Source organism: Pinus tabuliformis, chromosome J (assembly GCF_031772625.1).
Source record: "Pinus tabuliformis cultivar Carrire ecotype Pingquan chromosome J, CPIR1, whole genome shotgun sequence".
NCBI classification, from domain to species: domain Eukaryota; kingdom Viridiplantae; phylum Streptophyta; class Pinopsida; order Pinales; family Pinaceae; genus Pinus; species Pinus tabuliformis.
This window is the reverse complement of record NC_142295.1, coordinates 125,196,401-125,208,962: the sequence shown is the minus strand read 5'-3', so window position 1 is coordinate 125,208,962 and position 12,562 is coordinate 125,196,401. Positions and strand designations below refer to the sequence as shown.

General features: G+C 32.6%; 1 pseudogene; it reads left to right on the top strand.

Annotated features, from left to right (window-relative positions):
• The first annotated feature begins 552 nt into the window (after positions 1–552).
• LOC149225928 (pathogenesis-related protein 2-like) lies at positions 553–8,116 on the top strand (annotated as a pseudogene).
• The last annotated feature ends 4,446 nt before the right edge of the window (positions 8,117–12,562 follow it).

Sequence of the window (12,562 nt, the reverse complement as noted above, 5' to 3'; positions counted from 1 at the left end):
AAGAGAGCCGAGCATGGCGCCAAGGGAGGAGGATGCAAGTGAACCACATAACCCAACAAGTTAGACCTGAAAATCTTCTGGAGAGTACCTAGCCGTGGGATTGAAAACCCATAATCACCACCGTTGATGTGATGAAGGATCCTAAGGAGTCCTGATGTGGCTGCAATGTTAAATTAATTCGACATAGCAGAGAATTAAATGAAATATTCGGTGGGTGATATGCTCAATGTGCGAGCTAAGGTGTCCAGTGTGGAGAGAGTGATAAACTAAATAGACTGTCAGTGAACTATCAATGAAACAAATAGAGTTAACTTAGCTGTACAACTGTAAAAATCTAATGAATCAATTCTTGCAAACAATCCATCATTTTATTACCATGGTAAAGATAAGTCAATAATGCTTGACATAGTTAGGGTAACGATTAATGTTTTACGTGTAAATTTTTTTAGTTTGATATTTTTGTTACATTTGAAATGGAGATATGACATTAGTGCACACCACAACAAGCAGATTATATTTCTAGTTGTTGATAGACTTCTTTAAGTAATCAAGATGGCGAGTAGGACTACAACAATTGAAGATTTGAGTGAGGTGGAAGCAAGGAGATTATGTAACGCCCTGGTGAAGGACAGCCACAACCTCCTTCCAAAGATTTTTCCTGATTTTTTTCTCTTCCATCACCTTCCTGCAGGGAGATGGAGGAGTCGACACCATCAAGCAGCTCAACTTCACCCCTGGTATTACGGCTATAAAATTAACATTAATGGGGATAAATGAATATTATATTTCAGCTTCTAGTTGTTTCCTCTATTGAATTAGAGTGCAGTTGTAACGGTTTTTCATTTTCATGTCTCAGCTAACAAGGATTTCAGCTACGCCAAGGAGGCAACCCTTATCCCGATTGCAGGTTATCAGAACCTGCTTACATGGCTGCTCTGGCCCACTATGCATTAATTACTAAAAAACTATGCGAACCGCCCCAGTTTTCTGATGACCATCAACATAAATATCTTTAAAGCATCTGACAATGACCATCACATGGTCATCCATGGACCATTCGTGGTTAATTTTCTTTTTAAGACTCAGTCCCGCGCCTGGTAATGTGAAATTTAAATTCTGAATTTTGAACTCTACCTAGCCACCCTCGCGAATACCCAAAAGACCTTGAGAGACCGTCCTTTTTGCAGAGTGTTTCTTTCAATTTTATTTTAAAATTTGGTGGGATTTTTTACAATGGTAATTGTGAGTTTTGTAACTTGCATAATCTTAATCTTTTAGGGATTTTTCAGGGCCATAATTTATTTATGTATTTTAAAATACATTTTAAATAGTGAAAACCAATTATTTTGAAAAACAATTTATTACTAAATTTTAATTAAAATAAAAAAATATAATGGTGAACAGTTTTTTTTTTTTTTTTTTCCATATATTTTTAAATAAATTTTATTTAAAATTTTGTATAATTTAACTATTTGAAATAATATTGATATGATTAATGATGTGTATTCAAAAATATCTAAATTAGTTCTACAAGTTATCTCTATGTACATATTGTCATCCCCGGCGACTCATAAAGCCATTATGGGAAAAAATAAGAAACATACAAATATCTTTATTTTAGGGGAACTAAATAACAATAAAAATGTGTGGAACTAAGGGATTTCATCTATAGAATTCATCGTGGGAATCAAAACATAAACTTATTCCTCTTTTGGGAGGATTCTTAGTAGCAATGGGCACAAATTGGAAAAAGGAGAGGTAAATGAGTTAAAAACTTGTTTGATATTGTAAGGTATAGTACTAGTCTACTAGTATTGGGCACAACGTCAATCTCAACAACAATGCAGGCAGTGGAAGAAGTGCACACATTGGCTAGTGCACATAAGATGAGAAACACAAGTAGTCATCACACATGAAACATAAAGTAGAAGAATTAAAATGGGAAAGATATCCTTCGATAGGGGAAATGTCCTAAAGGATATTTTAGCTTAAAGGAGCCTTGTAGATTAATAGCTAGCATAGAAGGAAACCCTAGTAAAACTAAGTGGAAAAGGCTACGAGACTCCAAATTCTAGCCAAAGGTGACCCTCTTCCTCTAACTTTCATTCAAAACAAAATCTTAACTTGGGAAAATCCCCAAAAATGGGTTTTCAAAGTCTATCAAGATGTACCCTCTGTTGGGAAAACATAGAAACAACTGAGCATCTACTTAACAATTATAGATTTGCATTAGAAATATGGGATCACTTGGCCATAATTTTTAGACAATCAAAATTGGAATGGAACCAATATTCATTCAACACTTGATGAATGGAATTTTGGACCTTTTAAAAGTACTATAGTGAACTGAACATGGAAATTTTCCCGAGATTTATAACATGGGAATTATGGAAGGAAAGGAATAGAAGAATCTTCAAATATTAGTCATTAAATGTGGACACTATTAGAGCTCCATAATGGGAAGGGTAAGCGAAACAATCCTCATAATCTCAAGTGGTCTACACAATATTGGGAATGTAATTCCAAGGAATCACGCATTCTCACACTTTTGGGGCTCAACCAATATTTTACAAATTTTCAAGCAACACAACCCTAGCCCATTCCCTAAAATCCTAACAAATAGCTACCACCTTCTCCTAGTTTATTAAAGTTAAAATTTGATAGAGCCTCTAGGGGTAATCCTGGCCTTGCTAGTTTCAGAGGGGTATTTAGAAATTATCATGGGTAAATTACTCACATTTATATGGGAATTCTAGGAAATGAAACTAATAATGTGGCAAAACTCTCATCCTTGGAGCAAGGCCTAATAATATCCAAGCATCTCAATTATCAAAAATTTATAACATAAGGGGATTATAAAACTATTGTCCTAATGATAAATAAACTACAAAATGGATCTAGCCCCCCAAAATCTCAAAAAAGATGGAGACTAATGGTAGGCTTAACAAGAATCAAAGTCTTAAAGGTAATAGTATCCCTTGTACTATCACATATACGAAGAATAGGAAATAAGTTGGCAAATAAACTAGCTAACAAAGGTCTACAATACAAGTAGATATGTTGGAAAAAAAATCTCCATCCTCTTCTTGATGTGCTAAGAACCATGTGCAAAGAAATTGTAGAAATGGACAAAGCTCCCCAGGGTGGGTGCACATCTGGTGAGGCGACCTCCTCGCATTGAGATGAAACCCATCTATTTAATATGGGTGGTAGGCTTCCCATCAAATGTGATATGGATGGCTTAGCATAAAAATATGCTTGTTTGGTATTTTGTTTAGTTCGTGGGAGGGCGTTGTGATGATAGCCTTCATTGCGTGGGAGTCTAGTGAAGGGAAATTTGTTTTGAATTCTAAATGCAAGAGCACTCAAGTATTAATTATGGTGATTAACAAGAAAGAAATAACATATCATAACACAGGATGGAGTAATGGAAATTGAGGAGGGAGGGTTGAAGCTCTTGGTATAGTTTATTGAGTTCCATGCCACTATTTCTCATGGGCACTCCTAGCCTTTTATAGTCCTACTATTGTCAAATATTATAGGTTTGGAAAAGAGGAAATTAAAAGTCAATCCTATAATAGAATTGTCGTTGCATGCAAGATTGATGATAGTTTGCAATTGGAAAATACTCAGTCTAGAGTGCACTACCTCTAGTTCATTGCAAAAATTAGATAAGGATTCTCAGGTTTGCTGCAATTGTAATTTATGTTCTACACAACCATTTAGTTGTAGACATTTTTCTATCAAAGTTTTGCAAGAATTGTGGATTAATCATCTTTTGGATATTTATCCTCTCTCATGAACTTCTAATTCGAGGAGGTGTGTTTTTTAAGACTTAATTTGAGCTTTTTTAGCCTCCATTTCACCCCCTACCTCTAATGTTTCTCTTTGTTGGGAGTGCCCTGCTCATTGTTAAGCTGGGTTATCCTTCTCTCACATACTAGTCACCCTCCTTGTGCCCCTTCTTAGAGTTCCTACTATCTCTATTTTGCCTCTCCTCCCCATCTAAACTTTGAATTTGATTTCCCCTTCCCTCCCTAGGACCGTAAACTTCATTCAAACCCTCCTTGGCGCCCTCGGGTCATGAAAAGAGGTGGTCTCTCCTCTACTCACCATGGAGGCAAAAGAGAACAACTCGACCCCTCCCTTTCCCCTAATCTTGCTTCCCCCTCTTAGCCAAACCCATGCCCAATCAATAGCTCAAGTGGTTATGACCCAATATAGAGAAAGTATCCTTGAAGTAGTCAAAAGAGTAATGTTTGATGTTGAATAACAAGTCTAAAAAGCGAGAAGTTTAATTCCAAATAGGAAATTGGACCGTGAAACCAGTGAATGGATACTTGGCGTGGGTAACTCTACTAGAGCATGCAACTCCTCTTACATGAAAACCATTAATATTTACTAGCATACTAAAACACTCACGGGAAGAGTGTTGAGAAGTGTAGCAAGAAAGGCTTAATTTGACTTAGCCTTGGTCAGAATGAGAAAATTCAAAATTTTCACATCAACGGACAACTTGGAAGCAGTTAACTAGTGTGTCATGGCTCTTGTCAATCAGTTAGCTCAATAAATTTGTGTTAGTGGGCTTGGAGTTTAGTTTGCATGTGTTGGTTACTAATTTATAGCAATCCAGTTCAGTTATTTCCAGTTGTACTCAGTAAAACTAGTTCTAACATTTGATAGAACTAGTTGGAGGTCAGTTGTGCAATGGGACATTAGTCTAACTCAGAGATCATCCAATTAACTGATCAATCAACCAAAAATAGTCATGCATGCAAGGAATTTGAATAGCTCAGCTGTGGTGGAGATTCCAAGGCAGTGTAACATCAATTGTAGACTAGTATGCAGTGTACAAGTGTTGCATGCAATCAATGATCAATCGTTGGGAACTGCACAATCAATTTAGAGGAAATTTCTAAAGAATAGGGGTCAATTTCCTTAGGATTTGCGCAAGGAAATAAGAGCTCAGGTGGGGGCATAAATTGATTAAGTCTGGGTCAGAGCTTCTCATTGAGCAAAGAGAACAATTATTCTTTTGCAGGTTGAGCTTAGAGTTAGAGCTAGCAATTGTAATAGATTCTCTATTCATTTGAATAATTCAAGTAGGCTTAAGGGGTTTTTACCAGTTGGTTTCCCTTAGATACATCTATGTACTTGTGTATGTGATTGATGCATGTTTGTGAATGTTGTTCTAAATTGTGAATTAGTTTCTGCAGATTAGTGTAGAATTGTGTCTCTTGATTTAGATTAAATTTTTTGAGCAGTTGCAATTCTATCACCATATTTCTACAACAAGTTCTTACTGATAGAGCATACTCTCAGCAAGAAATGACCATCTACATGGAAAAATTAATGGACAAGGTGGATAGACTTAGCAAGGTCTTGATTCTAGCCAAGAAATTGGAAAACTTTTACTTCCTATTCAAAAAATGACAGTAGGCTCTAGCCACTGACTCTGGTGGACTCTCCAACTGAATGATGATCAAGTGAGTCATATCTTTCAAGAAGAAAATGGGTCATAATGTAGTGTTTTTGACTCTATCAACTCATGTTTTCTTTCATTTTCTTGTCTTCCATTTTGAGAGACTACTTGGTAGACTATAGAATACACAATTGTAAAATTTTGAACATATGTTATTGGTTTAGTTTCCCAAGTGGCATACGAGTAGCTAACAATAACTATCTATGGATACATTTTATCCTTTTAAAAATAAACATATAAATTATTATACATTATTTTCCACATAGCATCATGTTAAAAATAATGCATACATGCTAGATGGTTATAATGTATGCTCATTGAATAAGTATCTCAATTGGTAAAAAAGTATGTGAATAGTGATTCATATTACTTATCAATTATATGTTTATAAAATGGTGTATATATATATATATATATATATGAAGTAAATTCAATTAAATTTAAAAAAAAATTAAATGAAAAATACATTGCATTACTTTATAAATTTTTATTTTAAATAAAATTAATAAATAAATATAAAAATTGTATTAATGAATTTTATTAAATAATAATATAAAATATGTAGAAGTAATAAACTAATTTTAATTATATATATATATATATATATATATATATATATATATATATATATATATATATATTATAATAAGTTTTTCTGATTTTTAATTACAATTAATGAAGGGTTGAAATGTAGTAATAAAAAAATGTTAACATTTAAGCACATTAATAAGTAGTTTTATAAAATTATGTTTTTTAAGTGTAACTTTACATAAGGTAAATTAATATAATGTGTTTTTTTAAGAACAAAAGTTAATTTAAATAATAAAATTGTGGGCAAGATGTGTATCTTCACTATTAGTTGAATGGTGGATTCAACATAAGTAGAACAGATTGTATTATATTTGTCAATTCCATGTCTGATCTTTTGAGGATAAGAGATATACTAATTTTTTACACTAAAAATTCATATACCAATTTTTAACACAAAATATCTATTTAAATCGGAAAAAGGGTTTTTATGAATTAATTGAACATAAAAATTATTATATTGTTAAAAACACAAATATTTACTTCTAGGGTTGTGTACTTCAAAATTTAAAAGCAAAAACTCCCTAAACTAATTTACTATGTCTAGTTAGCAAATAAAGATATAAATAAACATTAAAACATGAATTTGCAAATAAAAGACAAATTAATTTCTGGAACCTTCCAACCTTTAATCACACTTGCTGTTATTCCCTAATTAAAAGGCAAAGAGTAACTCAAAAATAACCATAACCCATAGTTGTAGAAAAATGAAAAATAACTTGAGGAAGTGGGAATAACGGAAGCGATAGTTGTAGAAAAAGAAAAATAACTTGAGGAAGTGGGAATAACGGAAGCAATAGCCGTAAAAATGAAAAACTCAAAATAGAAATAAGAGATTTTCGGTTTATAATACAGTTAAAAAAAAAGGCAGGAATACACTGTTTGTAATACTTAAAAAAACTGGAACAAACTCTATATTATCAGCAAAACAAATTATTTATAAACCAAAAAGTAAAAGTAAAAAATAAGCAATTTAGTGTTTAATTGGGCCATAATTTAAAGACCAAGGACTTTCTCTGATTCTGGAGCTGCTTAAACATTGAGCGAGCAGGGAGGTCAGTGATATTCGTAGTACCAGCGAAAAAAAAGGTCAGTGATATTCGTAGTACCAGCGCAAAAAAAAAAACACCAATAACAAATTGTTTATAATATCAACGAGAAAAACCTGTCCATAAACTTGTTATTGCTGCATTCACTAACAAGCGGAGTGGTGACTGTCTTTGCTCAAGTCTCTGTGTCTCAAAAAGACATCCGTTAATTTCGTGTATTTTTTGAGCTGGTAGTTACAGATTAGCAGAAAAAATGAAAAAACAAATTACGAGTAAGACGGTCTTTGCCATATTTATGGAAGGTGTTATGTATGATTTTCAAATTTCAAATAGGCGGGAGTTTCAAATTTCAAATGAGCGGGACCAGTGTTGAGAGAATGATGCAAGGCGAGATGGTCATCCGGCAGGACCAGAGCAGGATGCTCATGGATGCTTTATGTTGATAGTTGTACGCAAGACCGTAGCTGCTGGATGTTCCATGTATGCATGCCACCTGATGTGCAAAATCTTAATGACTTATGTACGATAGTGAGATGGGATGTAAACGAAAACCATAACGGAAAAGGAGAGGCCCAGTGAACCACGTCAATAAGTCCAAAGCAACCTGCAATCGAGATAAGTTCGGCGCGCCAAGGAGGGAGTCGATGAAATGGACGAGGAGAAGATGGTGTTCAAGTATACCACCATAGAACGAGGGCTGCATGCCAAGAAACTGAGTGCCTCAAACTTTGAGTTCAAAATCGTTCCCACGAAAGAAGGCGGCTGTGTGGTGACTTGGATCTGCAACTACGAAACCCTCCCTGGTGCTCCGGTTGACGAAGGCAAAGCGCAAGAGATGAAGGAACAGAGTAACGCCATGTTCAAGAAGATTGAGCAGTATCTCCTCTCCATCTATTCATCTACATCTATATCATCTATCTATATGTCCAAACTATGTTTTATGGAACGGGCTGTCTACAATAAAAGAGGAAATGGCTATGATATCTGTACCTTCTAGTTATCGTTTTACTCGTCTCTAATTCCGTCTCTGTAACGTTGCATTGTTATGAATCCGGGGGCATTATTAGCTAAATTGTTCATACAGGATATTGCATGGTTTTTTATCTGTTTATCATAATGCATAATAATCATGCATATATTTTTTAAATGATATTTATATGTTTTTTTTTTATCACACTTAATACAATAACTGAAAAATATCATCAAGTGCAGTCCGATGAAATCCCCAGAACACTAGATTTTAATCTATTGTTAACCACATTAAACGATTATGGATGCCTGCTATGCTGGAATGTTTGGAAATAGGAGGATTGTGAGCAACCCCTTCAGACTAAGATATATCACCGCAACACTACTTACATCTAAAACTCTACTTTCCTGGACAAACCTATAAAAATATCAGTATTTCAATTTGAAATCTTGTCCCGTTAAACTTCATTTTGTTTTTGTGGTGTACAATAGTTGAAATTCCTTAGCATGGACAACTATATAAATGTAAAAGAGGGGTTTTCTACTTAAATTACAAATTTGAGTATATGGTAGATTTTTGGTTAGTATCCTTTAAAATTATCATAATCTTGCCATAATTTCCATTATTTTGTGGGCTCTTTAGACTATTGGTGTTGACTATATCAGTCTTGATATCATTTAACTTTTTTTGATATATTAGTCAGCTTTGGATAGTCTTTTGGAAAATGATAAATGTAGGAAAAATAATATTGAAAAGAATGAAAATTTTGTGGATAAATATAAAAGCATAATATTGAAAAAAAAGTGTAATATGCAGCGTTATTGCTTTGTTTCATGTAAAACAAAAAGAAGGAAATTGAATGTGATTATATAGGTTGAAAAAACATTGTTATTAAAAAAATGAATACAATAATTAATAGAAAGCAAGCAATGATTATAGGTTAATAAATATTTATTGCTAAAATTAAATATGATAATAAATGGAAAGAAAATATTAATTATGGAAAAAATGATATATTTAATTTATGATGACACTTCACAACTTCATTGTTATTAGAAAGAATACAACAGTTAATAGAAAGTCAGCAATGAATGATTACAAGTTTATAAATATTTATAGTTAGAGATAAATATTATAATGAATGGAAAGAAAATATTAATTATGGAAAAAGTTATATGTTCAATTTTTTTTTATATAATTAATTTATGAGGAAATTTGGCCATTAGTTTTTTGTTTTAAACAATTATTAATTTATGAGGAAATTTGGCCATTAGTTTTTTGTTTTAAACAATTATTAATTCTAACAAATTAATTTTAAACGAGAGATCCACACATCAAAAATTAGAAATTCAAATTTTAAAAATTCAAAAATTAATTTTCAATTTCTCAAAAATAAATTTAATATTTAATTTTACCAAAAAATTAATAAATTTTGCAAATGGTTTTTAAAAATTTGCAAATTAATCACGAGACAAAGTATTTTGACTCAACCTGATTACAATATACTATGCCTTTAGAAAGGAAAATTTTATGGGTTAAATTTAGTAAATGGCTTCATATTTCATATGAAATAATTAATTAATTCTTATTTGTTGTAAAATTAAAATTGATTGGCCCAAACTTTATAGGAAAAAATTAGTATATTTTAAAATCGTCAAAATTTCAAGGATTATATAAAAACATTAAAATTTATTTTTTTTTAACAAAATTATTTCCTAATATTTTAAAGTTTGCATATTAGAAATTAGAAAAAATAACCAAAATTTTTACACTTCAAAATAAATTTTTGTCTTTAAAATTAAATTTTTTAGTGATTGAAAATGTAAACTAGCACAATTACCAATTTTAATTTCTTTTTTTAAAATAAATTCTTATTTTTAAAATTTAAAATTTTCCCTGTGATTGTGAACTAGCACAATGACCAAACATATTTGATATACATCTAGTGAAACCTAATTAAGAATAGTATATGTGTCACTAAGGTGATAGTGATGTTTGTGTACAAGTTATTTATACAAAGTTAATCCGTGTGGATGAGCTGATAGTGATGTGTGTGTTCAAGTTATTTATACAAAGTTAATATGTGTCGGTGAGGTGATCGTGATGTGTGTTTAAGTTATTTATACAAAGTTAATCTATGTGTCAGTGAGGTGATAGTGATGTGTGTGTCATGTGTGTCAGAGCTAAAGATTAATGTAGATATTTTTAGTGGTTTCAAATCTTTATAATCATATAAATTTTGAACAATTGAATTGAGCAAGAAATGTAACTGAACAACAACTAGAGTTTTGAGTGTGTTAATTTTATGTTTTTCTCTAATATTTATAATCATGTAAGCTTTGAACAATTGAATTAAGAAATCAATGTAATTAAACAACAACTTCTGTTTTGAGCGTGTTTAGTTTATGTTTCCTTCTCTGTCTGTTTATCAAATTTATATCAGAGTGAGGTTTCATATCAAATTTGATAGTGCAAACTATATACATTGATCAATTATGATATTATGTATATATACAAGAAGTGTTGTCTCAAGATAGGGAAACTATCTTGGACACACAATCAGTTGGCTGAGAGAATATCTCAACCACACACCAAACTAGGGACATATAGATATAACCACTCCTATAGAGTAGGAACATACTTCTTTACATGGAAAGTCACAACTGAGACAAGTAGGAATTCTCGATATCAATCTGTAAGATCTACATCACATCTAGTCCAGTCTGGTAATTACACCTTGTACCTTGTTCATGCAATTGTCGATGTCCATACAAAGTAACAACAATATATCATAATGCATGGGTTCTCAACCGTTGCAACCACCAGTCTACTAGGAAGTCCTTCACATACATGGTTCATCCAACCTCTCGATGAACTCCCCCTAAATATAAGGTTTAACCTCATGGAGTCTAAAACCAATACGACCCACCCAAGTGTATCCACCCCACATGACACACTCTTCCAGGGTGTCAAAACTCTCTAACAAAGGGAACACATAACAAAGGGTATGCATACCTCTCTGGGTGTTACAGAAGGTACATAAAACATTTCACGGACCACAACTAACCATTACAAAAAAATATATGACATATAGATTTTCGCTCATTACAATATGTGACTCATAATACACCATGATCATGAGTCTATTCCACAAACTCACAAACTCGATTTTCCATCATCCCTTAATCTATGATGCAACTCCTTTAATGCCATCTTCAGTGCCATGTCTTCATCATATCCTGCAAATTTGTGTATTGTCAGAATGACCAGTTCCAACAAACACTAAAAAATGTGACAATAGTTGGTCAGACCAATGTCACTTCAATCACAACCATAAGTACTATGACATGACATACTTATTATTAAAATCAAAATTAAAATCATCAGCATTAGCACCAAATTCTTGCATTCCAACTTGATCGCTGACACCTTTATGATTCAACCAACAATTTCCAGCTTCCCATTTAGATTTTGTGCAGCTCAAGCATCTTCAAATTTTGTAAATCAAACAAATCACCACAGTCCTCTACGCTCCCTGGTTTGGGAATGGGAAACAGTTGGTGAGAGATTATATCCTGAAAATTATGAAATCTCTATCGAACTTTGGACTTGTAAGGACTGGGGTTCTGGTCAAAGCCATTTTAATTTCTTCAAATGCTTGTTTGGCTTCTTCTGTCCATTTTACCTTTGAATCCTTTCTCAACATGTTGTTCAACAATCTAATTAATTCAGCCAAATTAGATATGAATCTTCTCAAAAAGTTAATCTTTCCTAAGAAAGCTTGAAGTTCTTTTACATTTTTGGGGTGGGGTATTTGCAGAATAGCTTCTATTCTGGCAGGATCAATTCTGATGCCATCTTTAGAAATGATATGACCTAAGAGTTTTCCTTCTTCTAGAACAAACAAAGATTTTTTAGGATTTAATGATATACCATATTTTCTGCATGTTAGAAACACTTGTCTCAAATGATCTAAATGTTGCTGGTCTGATTTGGAAAACACTGTGAGGTCATCTAGATATACAACCAGAAAATTGTGAATCTCTTTTGCACAAGCTATGTCCATGGCTCGTTGAAAGGTTGCCCCTTTATTCTTAAGTCCAAATGACATCTTAACATATTTTAATGTACCCCATGGTGTTGTAAATGCAGTCTTTTCTTGGTCATCAGGATGAACTAGAATCTGATTAAAACCTGAAAACCCATCCAAAAGTGAAATCCTAGAAGCACCTACTACCCTTTGTAAAATTTGATCCATCTTAGGTAAAGTGTAATTGTCTTTTAAAGAAACCTTGTTTAAATTTCTTAAATCAACACATAACCTGATTTCTCATGTTTTCTTCCTGGTATGAACTAAATTAGACACCCATTCTGAAAATTTGATTGGAGCAATTATCCCTGCATCATGCATTCGTCTAATTTCTTTTTCAATTAAAGGAAGTAGTGCAGGGTTGATTCTTCTGAGCTTTTGTT